The sequence below is a fragment of the Cupressus sempervirens genome, chromosome 7, assembly GCF_028749045.1.
Source record: "Cupressus sempervirens isolate cs-2001-9-10 chromosome 7, ASM2874904v1, whole genome shotgun sequence".
Lineage (NCBI taxonomy): Eukaryota > Viridiplantae > Streptophyta > Pinopsida > Cupressales > Cupressaceae > Cupressus > Cupressus sempervirens.
In genome coordinates, this window is record NC_143124.1 from 863,475,861 (window position 1) to 863,488,407 (window position 12,547).

Genomic DNA, 12,547 nt, shown 5'->3' on the forward strand with positions numbered 1-12,547 from the left:
GTCAAATTCCCATAGCGCCATAGCGCCCAGCCGATGACATGTCCTGTGAGGTGCACGTGGCTCCTTCTGATTCACCACCATGGTGCCAGGCTTCTGACTGTACAGGTGAATTACAATTGGGACCCAACTGCTTGCCTGAAGTTCCTGCTGCTAATTATTTTCCATCGCTGCAGACCTTGCCGCCGATACTGGGACTCATCGTAAAACATCTTCTGGCGGGCCAAGTGCTATGTTGCTATCAAAAAACTCATGATTTTTTCGATGGCGACATGGTGCCATGTCGTCTTTTGGATTTTTCGATCCACAAAATTGACCGCCCGTCATGAACTTTCCTAGCAACTGACCGCCCGCCAAACACCTTTTTCGGTCCATCGTGAAACTTTTTCCACAATGAAACCTTTTTCGACCCGTGCACTGATTGCCTACTGCTGGACCCAATAGACACGCGTCAACTGGGTGCGATGTCATTAACGTAACTCTCGCACAACTTTGCCATAGCGAGATGGCGCCGTCCATAGATCTTCCTCGGATCTGACGGCCAGAAAACCTGTGAGCCATGGAAACTTTTATAAGGTCGGCATTAAAATAATATTAGCTTTGGGAACTAGCCGTTGGATGAGTAACATTTGAATTTTGAAACTTGGTGGGGCGAACAAAATGTGGTAACAGCTACTATGCAAAGGATATGCTCAAGAAGAAGGTATAGACTATGGATAAATATTTTTTCATGTTGCTAGGCTTGAAGAAGTCAAAATTCTACTTGCATATGTTGCACATAAAGGATTCAAAGTATGTCAAATAAATTTGAAATTAGCATTCTTGAATGGAATCCTAGAGGATGAAGTCTAAGTTGATTAACCTAGACATTTCATTGATCCAAATAAAAGAGACATGGTCTATAAATTACATAAATATTTATAGGGTCTGAAGCAAGCTCCTAGAGCATGGCATGAAAGGCTACATGGATATCTAGTAAGGATTGATTTTCAAAGAACAAATGATAATAGTAGTTTGTATATTAAAGTAGGATCACAAAACAAGATATTTTTAGAAAACATATTTGTGAATGATATCTTATTTATTGGTCATGATGACTTATGTAAATCATTCTCTAAAGAAATGAGTAAATAATTTGAAATGTCAATGTTTGGAGAGATAGAATTCTTTGTTGGTTTACAAGTTCATTAAATGAAGGATGGCATGTACATTACTCAATCAAAATACATCAAGGATATATTGAAGACTTTTAGAATGGAAGATTCCAAACCATTTGGAACATCTATGTCTACTAGACACAAACTATACAAGAATGATAATTCAAAGGAGGTAAATCAGATCAACTATAGATCCATGATTGAGAAAATTTAGTATGGGGTTCACATAAGGCTTGGCATTCCATTAGAAATTGGTATAGTTGCAAGATTTTTTGCAAGTCCCAGAGAAAATCATATGATGAAAATAAAAAGAATAATGAGTTATCTAAAAGACACTCAACACTATGGTGTATGGTACAAGAAATGAGGAAACTTTGAGTTGAAATCCCTTAATGATGTTGATTGGACTAGAAGCATTGATGACAAGAAAAGCACTAGTGGAGGAGAATTATTTCTTGGAATGAGATTAGTAACATGAACAAGAAAAAATCATAATTGCATCTCTTAGTCTACAACATAGGAATAATATGTTGTTGTACCAGTTAATTTTTCACACACAATTTCAGTCAAGAACTATTGTTAGGAATTAAGGAAGAAATCAAGCACCTAGTGGCTATCTATTGTGATAACACCAGTGCAATCAACATATCCAAGAATATGGTGATGCAAACTAGAACAAAATGCATTACAATCGTGTATCATTTTCTAAGAGAATTAGTTCAAGATAAAGATGTAAGATTGGAATATGTAAACACAAAGGAGTAGGTTGCTGACATATTCACCAAAAAATTACCTAAGGATGTATTTTTGTATCTAAGAGTTAAGCTAGGGGTCATTCTCCTATATGATACTCACTAGAGTATAGATTAGTGTTGCATCAATAAGAACTTCATTGCCAAATTATAAAGTTGATGCAATTATTTTATATAACATTGCATATGAATCAATATATTAGGTACATTACAAATTCATTAAATAAAGTCTTTGGAATTTGATGTCAAAGAGGGAGAGATTCAAACATGTCATGCTCTTGTCAAATGAATTGAGGGAGAATATTATTAGATAGAATCTAGAGACAAGATGATAGATAGAAAATATTAGAGGGAGTTCTCATGGATGAAGAATCGAAATGAAAGTATAACATCTTGTAAATCTTTCGATTTCTCTAAGATTTCTTTGCATAATAAAATGTTGTGTTGCAATAAATGCCAAAGAGGGAGATTTTTTAAGTCAATTTTATATTGTCATTGATGTTACACAAATCTCATACTTGAACTGAGCATAGATAGTATTAACTAAGCTTGGTTGAGCACTGAAAAAGACTCCAATATCAGCTAAGAAAAACTCAAAAGGAACCAAGTTTAGAGTATTAATTGAGTTGGATTGGTTACCAAAGGAATTCATTGTAAGTCAAATTAGGTCAATTACCAAAGGGAGTTAGTCTTAACTAAGTTAGGTCAGTTAGCAAAGGGAGTTAGTATTAACCAAGTCAGGCCTGTTATCAAAGGAGTTTAGTGTAAACATAGTGATTAATTCTAGTGTTAGTTGGTAGACAATAGAATAGTTTCGTTAATTAAATAGTTGATACCAAGCAACTTAGTGAATGTTATTTGTTTGATGGGGAGAGTAGTCAAGCCAACTTGACATTGAATTTCATATATATGAAAGGTCAAGTTCTAGATTGAAGTATGAATAAGAAGGAATACAGAAAGATGTGAGTAAGGAAGGATATCCAATTAAAGATAGAGTATTGAAGGAGTTGCAAAATAATATTCTGATTAGAGAGGATCTAGAGGATAAACCAAAACACTAATCTAAATCTAAAAATCAATTGCTTGATCAATCACATCAATCATTGTTACTTTCTTACAATTGTAGAAGTGAAGAAATCTCTTAGCACAATTGACTTAATAGTCATTTTGCAAATCCTCTAACAAGGTGGAATTTCTAGATTGAAGTGTCTTAAGACCTCTAGCAAGGCCAGTCCTAATAGTGTGATTTAAATCCTTTAACAAGGTCACATGTAACCATGTGTTTTCTAACCTTTAACATAGTTGGCTCCTGATAGGGCTCACTTAAGAAGAGTAAAAAATTATAACTAGTTGCACATCAAATCTTGGTGTCTCATATGTTCATGTAATTTTCTTATTGCTTTATGCTTTTGTAACTAAGTTACTATATATTAATACTCATTAATATCTCAATATTTCTTTGTTAATCGAGTTATAGTATATATCTAGTTCTAACCGAGTAGTAAAAGGACTTAGCTTAGCAAGAAGTTTGTATTGACATTTAAGGGTTTTGGAATTGTTTAAATTGTGGTGACTTATTCACCCCTCCTAATTATCCCTCTTATATTTCCAATGTTAATTCATCTCCTTGTATTGTTAGATCAATATTAAATCCCCCCCACCTCCTAGTTATCCCTCTTATATTTCCAATGCTAATTCATCTCATTATATTGTTAGATCAATATTAAATATTTTGACAATGCATGTGCATGGCTTAAGTAAAAAACCTAGATAGATTATTTTGTCAGTCGCACTCCATTAGAAATCATGCAAGCTTAAAGAATGGGTTTCCAAGGTATGGACACCATAGGGTGTCTACCTTGAAGGTGTTCAAATCCTCACTAAGATCTTTTTTATTTGTTATCTTGGTAACCCGAGCTAGGGTAAACATGTGTTCACTCATGTTCCCTTGTCTGTTATGTCATCCCTATTAGTTTTTTAGCATTGGTCTCAAGACTTTGCAGTCTCTAATGAATGTAATCTTAAGGTCCCCATTTGGGTAGAGTTTCATGTCCTTCGCATTCCCTACTAGTCATTCATACTACCTATTGCACAAAATATTGGCAAGTTGATATGTCTTGAGCCTGAAAAAATTTATAATGCTTTGCCCCAAAGTAGGATTTGTGCTAAGGTCAACATTTCTAGGGACCTCAAGGAAAATATTGAGATAGAGATTTTTGGTACCACCTTTTCCCAAAAGGGGATTTAATTCAATCCTTCAAATGCCAACTATCAGTTCTAGTCTGTAGATCACAAGATTAGGATTGTCCCTTGTTTGAGCATAATAATCAACCTACCTAGAAAGTTAAGTGGACCTTAGCCACTAAAAAAGATGAATGAAGCACTATTGTAAAAAAGGCACATGAATCATTGATGCTAAGGAAGGATCCTCATCCCAAGATATTGGATGACCTAGATCATATATGGCATCACCTACTTCTTCAGTTCCTTTGCTCATTCCCTCACCTACTTCAAACCTTGGCTCTTAGGGGATTTTGGGTACTATAGATATAGATCCTTGACCCACATGGGTTTGAGTACCATAAGAAGCCTCCATGATCTTTACCCACTCCCTTCGCCATTCTCACAATCTAGAATGATGAGGAGTGCTTTTTGATAGTGGGGACAAAATGAGGGTCATCTCCCTAGCAGATCCTATGTTTGATGCTTTCTCATTCTTATATAATAGTTTTTCCTCTCTTGAGGATAAGGATGGTTTGCAAGCTATTTTATTATAGATTTTCTCTCATGGAATATGTGAGGGTGAATAGGCCTTCCTAGATAATATTATGTTTGTGATACTAGGCGTAGGCTTGGTACTATTGATGTTCTTTTCCTTCAAGAATTCAAAGTTGTTGTGTTTCTTCTAAATTCAGCCTACTACCTTATATGGCTAAATACTAGTAGGATTTGCAAGATACTTGACTGTGCTATGCTTACAACTCAATATTTTTTCTCTTTCTTTTAAGCATATAACCTACCTATCACTCATTTAGTGGATGTGACCTTGTCTAACCAATTTCAAACATTTTTTGATTCTGTGGCACATAGCTCAGCCCCATATGTGTGAAATACAATTTTATCTTAATAGTTCTCTATTGTTCCATGTGCCTATTGTTATTCATATGCTTAATATCTAGAACCTTGAACCATGACACCACTCTCAAACTAGGTGGATTCAATAGTGTAATGATGGCAATACTCATACTATGATATTTCCTTGCATTTATAATAGATAGTTGGCCAAGTACTATAGAAGATCTTATGAAGCCACTACTAAATATCATCATATGACCTATGATTCCCTTGCCATGAATCTATTTGCTACAAAATTGTAGACCAAGATATCCAATCTTTGTAACCAATAGAAAGTTGCAAGTAGCTATATGACTCGGGGAGCTTAGATCAAGGCTTGTCTCCACTAGTTAGAGATTGATGAATAGGCTTCCAAAGAGTTTTTTCAAGCTCTTAGGGCTCACCACTTGGCTGTGGGCATCAAATCTATCAAGGAAGGTCATCAAAATTTGTGTGATCTTCTTGATATTCTCTAGGATTTTGTGCATCACTATGAGAAAGTGTTTAATTTAAGGGTGCCTCTATTGCACAAGATCAGGCTCTGCAAGCTTGCATCATCACCACCCCCAATAGGCTTACTTCAGAGAAATATGCCTTTTGTGAGTAAAATATTTTTTGATCTTCAAGAGGTTGTATTTCTATGGAAAATGATAAAGCACCTAGTTGTGATGGCATCCCTTGAAAATTTTATAAAGCATTATGGGATAACGTTGGTCATATCCTCTATAAAGTTTATCTGGAAGCCTTTTGTTCTCAAACTATTGGGAGCCTAGATAAATAATGTAACATCAAATTCATACCTAAAGCTAGTGACCCCAAGGATATTTTTAATTGAACACCCATCACACTTTTTAATGTCTCCTAGAAGGTCATTGTTAAGGCTCTTTCCCTTAGGATTAGGCATCTCTTGCCTTAGATAATGCATCCTGAAAAAACTAGTTTCATCAAATCTAGCTATATCCTTGACAATATCATTTCTATCTAGAAAGGTATGGAATGGACATGCCAATTCAAATAGTGGGCTATGTTCCTAAAGATAGATTTTTCTAAAGCTTACAATCAAATTGAGTGGCCCTTCATTTTGGTCATGTTACAAGCTCTAAGTTTTGGTCCTATTTTCCTTCAATCTATATAAATTATTTTTGGCGATGCCTCCATGTGTAATACCACTAATGGGTGCTAGTATGAGGACTTTGGGATCTCCAAGTCTATTCACCAAGGGTGCCCTCTTGCACCTTCACTTTATGTTCTGGTTGTGATGGGGTTTGGCTACTGGCTTGCCAATGCCATTTTTATGAGTTGGGTGTGTTGCATCTCCCTCATAGAATCTATAGATTAGCTAGTCAATAGCCATTTTTCTAGATGATCCCTTCCTCATGATTATTGAAGATGAGCAAAATTTTGCTAATGCCTTATACTACTTGTACACCTTTTGTCTTGCCTTCAGCTCTAGTATTCAATGACACAAAACCCTTTGCTATAGATTGTTGTTTCAGCCTAGTTTGCCATGGCTCAACCATTTCTAGTGGAAATGGGTGCAACATGGTGAAATATTACCCTTCGTTAGAATCCCCTTCATATTTCACACTTCTCTTATGGAGCTTTGGAATGTTTTTTTGGCTAGTATTGCAAAAATGTTAGACTACCAGTTCACCTAACCATTGTCGTTAGCCAAAAAGTTCCAAATTTGTTCTAAGGTACTAGCCGCAATGCATATTTATTAATCTCCTTGTTGGGAACCCTTTAAAGCTTCATACCTCAAGCTTGACTCACTATTGAGGGATTTTTGTGGGCCTTTGATGCTTCTCATCATGGATTCCATATAGTGGCATGGGATTTTTTGTTCTTCTTAAAGACTTTGGTGGCCTTGGGTTACTTTCCACCCAAAAGAAAGGCATTTCCCTTTGTGCTAAATGGGTCATCAGGGCTCTCTCTTACAATGAGGCATGGAAAATTATTTTGAGGCATTGTATTTCTTTAGGTTGCCTAATGAACTAGCTTTCCTAGAAGGGGATTAGCTTTCAAACCCTTCTTATCACCCTTGAACCAGTGCAAATTTAGAGTAATTTTGTTACTAAAAGCATTTCAAAAGCCTATGAGGTTTTTAAACCATGGCTTCACTTGGCTACTGATGGGCTCAAAAATGGTCTCTTAATGAACCAACACAACTTGTGATGGTCACCCTTGTTTTCCATTCAAGGTGTGACTTTGGCCAAGATTCAAGGAGCTAGTGCTCTTCTTTTTTTTTTAAGTGTAACATCAAGACACCTAAAGATATATTTTCTAGGGTCACTATGAGCCTTAGCTCATGGGAGGACACACAGATGTAGTTTTAGCTTATACATCTAGATCACCAGACATTTGATCTTCTAGTTTCTATGGTACCTCATCATATGTTGCACAAGCTTGGTATTTAGTCTTCTCAGTCATGGTGGAAATAGTGGGAGTGGTATCCCGCCACTCCACTGACCAACTACAAACCCAAGTGGTTGGTCCCTCATCTACTAATGGTTGATGTCCTCAACTAGCATTGGTATTTGTATTCTTCTCAGATGACTTGGAGTCATAGGTTTTCTACTATTTGCATAGCTATTATTGAGAAAGGTTGCACACTTTTCTTGGTGCATCCTCTTTCAAGGGTTGGATTTGGGCCCTCGGCTTCAACATTTGGGGGTTCCTAAATCTAGATGTCCCTTCTTTATCTAGAGAGCTTCACGCATATTTTTTCATTCTATAGGCATCCCCAATATTACTAGCATTCAATTCATGGATTTTTCAAACCATTTCTCCTAGAGGCTTTCTCTTGGCATATGGTTGTTCTAGGAGATACATACAAACTTCATTTTAAGTATTCCCAAATTTGGCATGCTTTCCATATGAAAATTTTGTTCACTCTCTATACAGATCAAAATGTTGGTTTATTCTCTCACAACTCTCTCGATATAAATGTCTCTATGTACAATAAAGCTTGTATTTGTAACAACTTAATTATGTAGATTCAAGTACAAACTAGAAAAGTGGCATTAGAGATGGCCCACCATTAGCGACTTCTTGCTCATTTGGGAAATGCACCTTGCATGGTAGCTAGGGTGCCATTGAGCACCACTTCCAATGATTGTGTGTTGTTGTGTGGCATTTTATAGGGCTAAAGCACCTTTGCTTGCTGCTTGAACACCCAAGACTACAACATCAAGTAGCTCCCCTAGTGGTAGGTTTGATGGTCTTCACCACTCAAGCTCACCTACCTAGATTTTGGACTCAAGGTGGTCCCTGCTGGTTCCTCTATTCGTGATCCTAAGTGGTTTTTCACTCAACTAGATTTATTCATTTCTCCTCATGGGTTGGAGGGCAATAATGATGTTCCTAATTTTGTTGTTGTTGATGACAGGTGGGCTCCCCCTAAACTACTGCATAACCTTGCTGATGTATGGGGTTCTAGTGATAGAGATCCTCCCCTATCTAAGGGTACTAGGCTCACAAAATGAACGCTTTCTATGTTTTTCTATTTTGAGTTACTTCTACTTCCACCTCTAGGCTTTATATTTTTTGATGAGTAGCTGAGTTTCTAGCCTTAGTTCATTTGAATTTATGTGGGTGATCTTGTATTTGAGTATTTCCCCTGATAATTTCCTAAATTAATTTTAAACTTTTTAACATCAAATCATATTCAAATAATGTTTGGGTGGTGGTTATCATGCCACAAAATTTGTTCATAGGATGTTTTACAACAATATGCATCCATTCATACCATTATGAATGTTTGTACAATAATCTCTACTATCGAGGTGTCAAGTCATCCCTACTCATAGCTTATGTAGCTTTGAAATTTTTGAAAAAATAAATGCATTTTAATAATATTAACATTTTCATGCAACTAATAATTTTTTATTTTAAATTTTCAACTTTTAAGAAGTTAAGAGTTGATAATATTTTATTACTATTTTAGTAATTAATAAGATAACATTATTTTATTTGATCGGTAAGAGGTTGAAACCAAGGTTAATTATTATTATTATTTGTAATTAATTATTTCAATTATTAGATAATCTTGAGTAGGTTCAAACCCAAGACCTCCCTATTAAGAGGCTCATAATTCACCATTATATTGTAGGCTCTTGCCTGAAATTATTTTAGTTTTGATTAGATGAAATTATTTTATTAAAATTTATTATTTTATCATTTTTAATAAGATGAAATTATTTTAGTTTTAATTAGAGGAAATTATTTCATTCTTATGTTTAATTATTTTTACTTACTATTTTAAAAGAGTAAAAAGTATTATTTTTATATATAAATGAAATACATTTAATACTTTAAATAAATAAGACATATTTAATAATTTTTAAAAATATAAGTTGAAATAATTAATAATTAGTATTCTATTAAACTGATTTTAATACTTAATGTTTCTTTAATTTCATGTGAAGGCATAATGAAAATGTACTTTTTTTAGAGTATCTATAGTCCTTAGCTTTCTTTTGACCAATAGTCTTAAGAAGAAATGGTTCCATAAGTCAATAGGAGAAAGAGAAAGGAGAGTTTTTTGGTTAATAATTCTAATAATTTGAATGGCAACAAGAACATCTTCATCCAGTAGGAGAGAATTGTTAAGAATAAACGTCAAGTTAGCAGCCTTTTGAATATCAAGGGCATTGTTAAGTCTAATATAGGTAGAAATGGGATGGTGGTTGGAAAGAAAAGTAGGTGAAACCATGATCATATTCCCACACAAGTACATTTGGGCTCATTTTTCAACCATTATTGGTAAAAAAAATTTCTCATCAAAATTTTCACCAACTTATTGGTTGGTTGAAATTTTGACCAATATGTTGGTCAAAAACTTTCAAAATTTTTGGCACAATTTTTGCCAAGCATTTGTTGAAATTTCGACCAATGCTAGCAGAAAACTGCACAACATTGGTTGAAATTTTGACTAATGCTTGGTGGAAAATTGCACAACATTTTTCAAAATTTTTACCAATGCTTGGTTGAAATTTTTTTGAGGCTCAAACTTGTTGAGGTCCACTTTAGCAATGGCCCTTCCTATGAAATTTTTGTCTAAAACCTTTCTAATGAGATAATGTTTAATGAGCTCTTCATTAGTGGGATCGAACGTAAATCCAGAAACAACATCTTCAATCTTGTTTTGTAGGATGCTAAAGGCTCTATACTTTGGTGTGAACTCGCCACTATGTTTCTTATTAGCCTTTGTTATTTGACCTCTTGTTAGGTTAGGCATCACTTGTGCTATGGTAGATTCTCTTATCTCCTTTTCCATTTTTAGACAATAATGCCATTTTTTTTCAATTATCTCATATAATTCCCTAGGCATGGTATTGTCTAGCTCTAGAGGTGTACTCTTAAATCTAGCCATCGTGGTATATATGGTTTCCTCTATTTTGTTTTGCTCTTCTCTACTGTAAGGAAACTCAGGTGCAGAAACAACTTCCTACGCTAATCTCATAAGGAAAGTATGGTGCAAATCATTTTAAAATCTTGTACACTTACAGATTCAATATCATGTAAACAACAATACAACAGCCAACCATGCATACAGAAAATAGACAGAGAAAGAAACACATAACACAAAGATTTGCGAATGGGGAAAAACCTTTCGGTAAAACAACCCCACCCCTCTAGAACCTGCACAATGTATTATCTTCCACACAAGATTACAATACACTTGCAATGCAAGTTCAACATCAACAATAGAAGACTCCAGCAACACCTCAGTACCTGCAAACTTTCATCTATCACATTATTGCATTACAACATGCAATACAAATTTTATGAACAGCTTAAGACCCAACAAAATGCCCACAAAGGAGTTGGGCATTTTTCATGGCTCAAGCACCAAGAAACATGCACAATGCCACATGTACATCCCATACCGAGAAAAGGGCATCCATCCCTTGAATAGGTAATGACAACTTGTCATAGAATCTGCCAAAAATAGTAGTCGCAAGAGAAGTGTAAGGGAATCCGTCATACCAACCTATTTTTGGCATATTCTCTTACACACACCAACCACTTATTCTTGGGCACCCAAATGGGCCTCATTTCATAAGATGCTCTTACACCTATCATAGCTTATTCCTTAAATAGCTCTTACATGTCATAGGAATCTGTCATAACCATTTCAGCCATGATCTCCTTCACACACTTCAAGATGCCGACACATGTAAGTGATCAACATGCCAACTAGACATGTACACACATTTACATATTATTTGAAAAAGTACATTTTACAAAACAAATAATAATAAGAATAGGAATTATACAAGGTTGAGACACATTATTCCTAACATTCTCCCACTTGTTGAAGACCTTGTAAGAGCAACAGGAACTAACTGCTATAGACCGAAAGGCCCATAGACTCTGAACACCATATTAACTTCTCAGTGCCCACTGGTTTCGTTAATGCATCTGTAACATTCTTCATAGTATCTACCATTTCCAACTTTACCTTTCCATCTTCCACCATATCTCTCACAAAGTGAAACTGCACATCAATGTGCTTCGTTCTGGCATGGAAAGTTGGATTCTTTGCAAGGAAAATAGCACTCTGACTGTCACACCAAATAGTAATCTATTCTACATCAACACCAACATCAAAACACAATATCTTAAGCCAAATGGATTCCTTACAAGCATGAGTAGCAGCCATGTACTCAGCTTCTATAGTGGACAAAGCAACCACAAGTTGTTGCTTACTCATCCAACCGATGGCACCACCAAACATAGTGAACACATAACCACTGGTAGATCACCTGCGATCAATATCACTTGCCCAATCTGAATCCACAAACCCGTGAATACAAACTGAATGCAGAGATCTAGAAGAGTTACCATGATAACATATGGAGTAATCTAATGTACCCCTCAAATATTTGAATACTCACTTAACTGCATCCCAATGTATCCATCCAGAATTAGCCATAAATCGACTCAGGACTCCCACTTCTTGGGCAATGTCTGGTCTAGTACAGACCATAGCATACATAAGACTGCCAGCTGCACTAGCATAAGGTACTCTATTCATGTCCTCAACCTCACTAGGAGATTTTGGACAATCATCTACAGATAGCTTTTTTCCCACAGAAATAGGAACACATAGTGGTCTACAATCTGCAATGTTGAACCTGTCCAACACAGACTTCACATACTTACTCTGACTCAACCAAAGTTTTCTATTAGACCTGTCTCTATTGATTTCCATACCCAAGATGTACCTATCTGCCCCAAGATCTTTCATCTCAAACTGTGCTGACAACTAAGATTTAAAATAAAAAATCATACCCTTACCCTTCCCAAACAACAACATATCATCAACATATAATGGTACAATAAGAAGGCGATCATTTTCAACTCTAAAATAAACACAATGATCTGATTTCAATCTTACAAATCCAATTGACAACACAAAGGCATCAAACTTAAAGTACCACATCCTAGGAGATTGTTTCAAACCATATAGAGATTTCTTCAATCTGCAAACAAAGGATTCTTTACCTTTAACAATGTAGT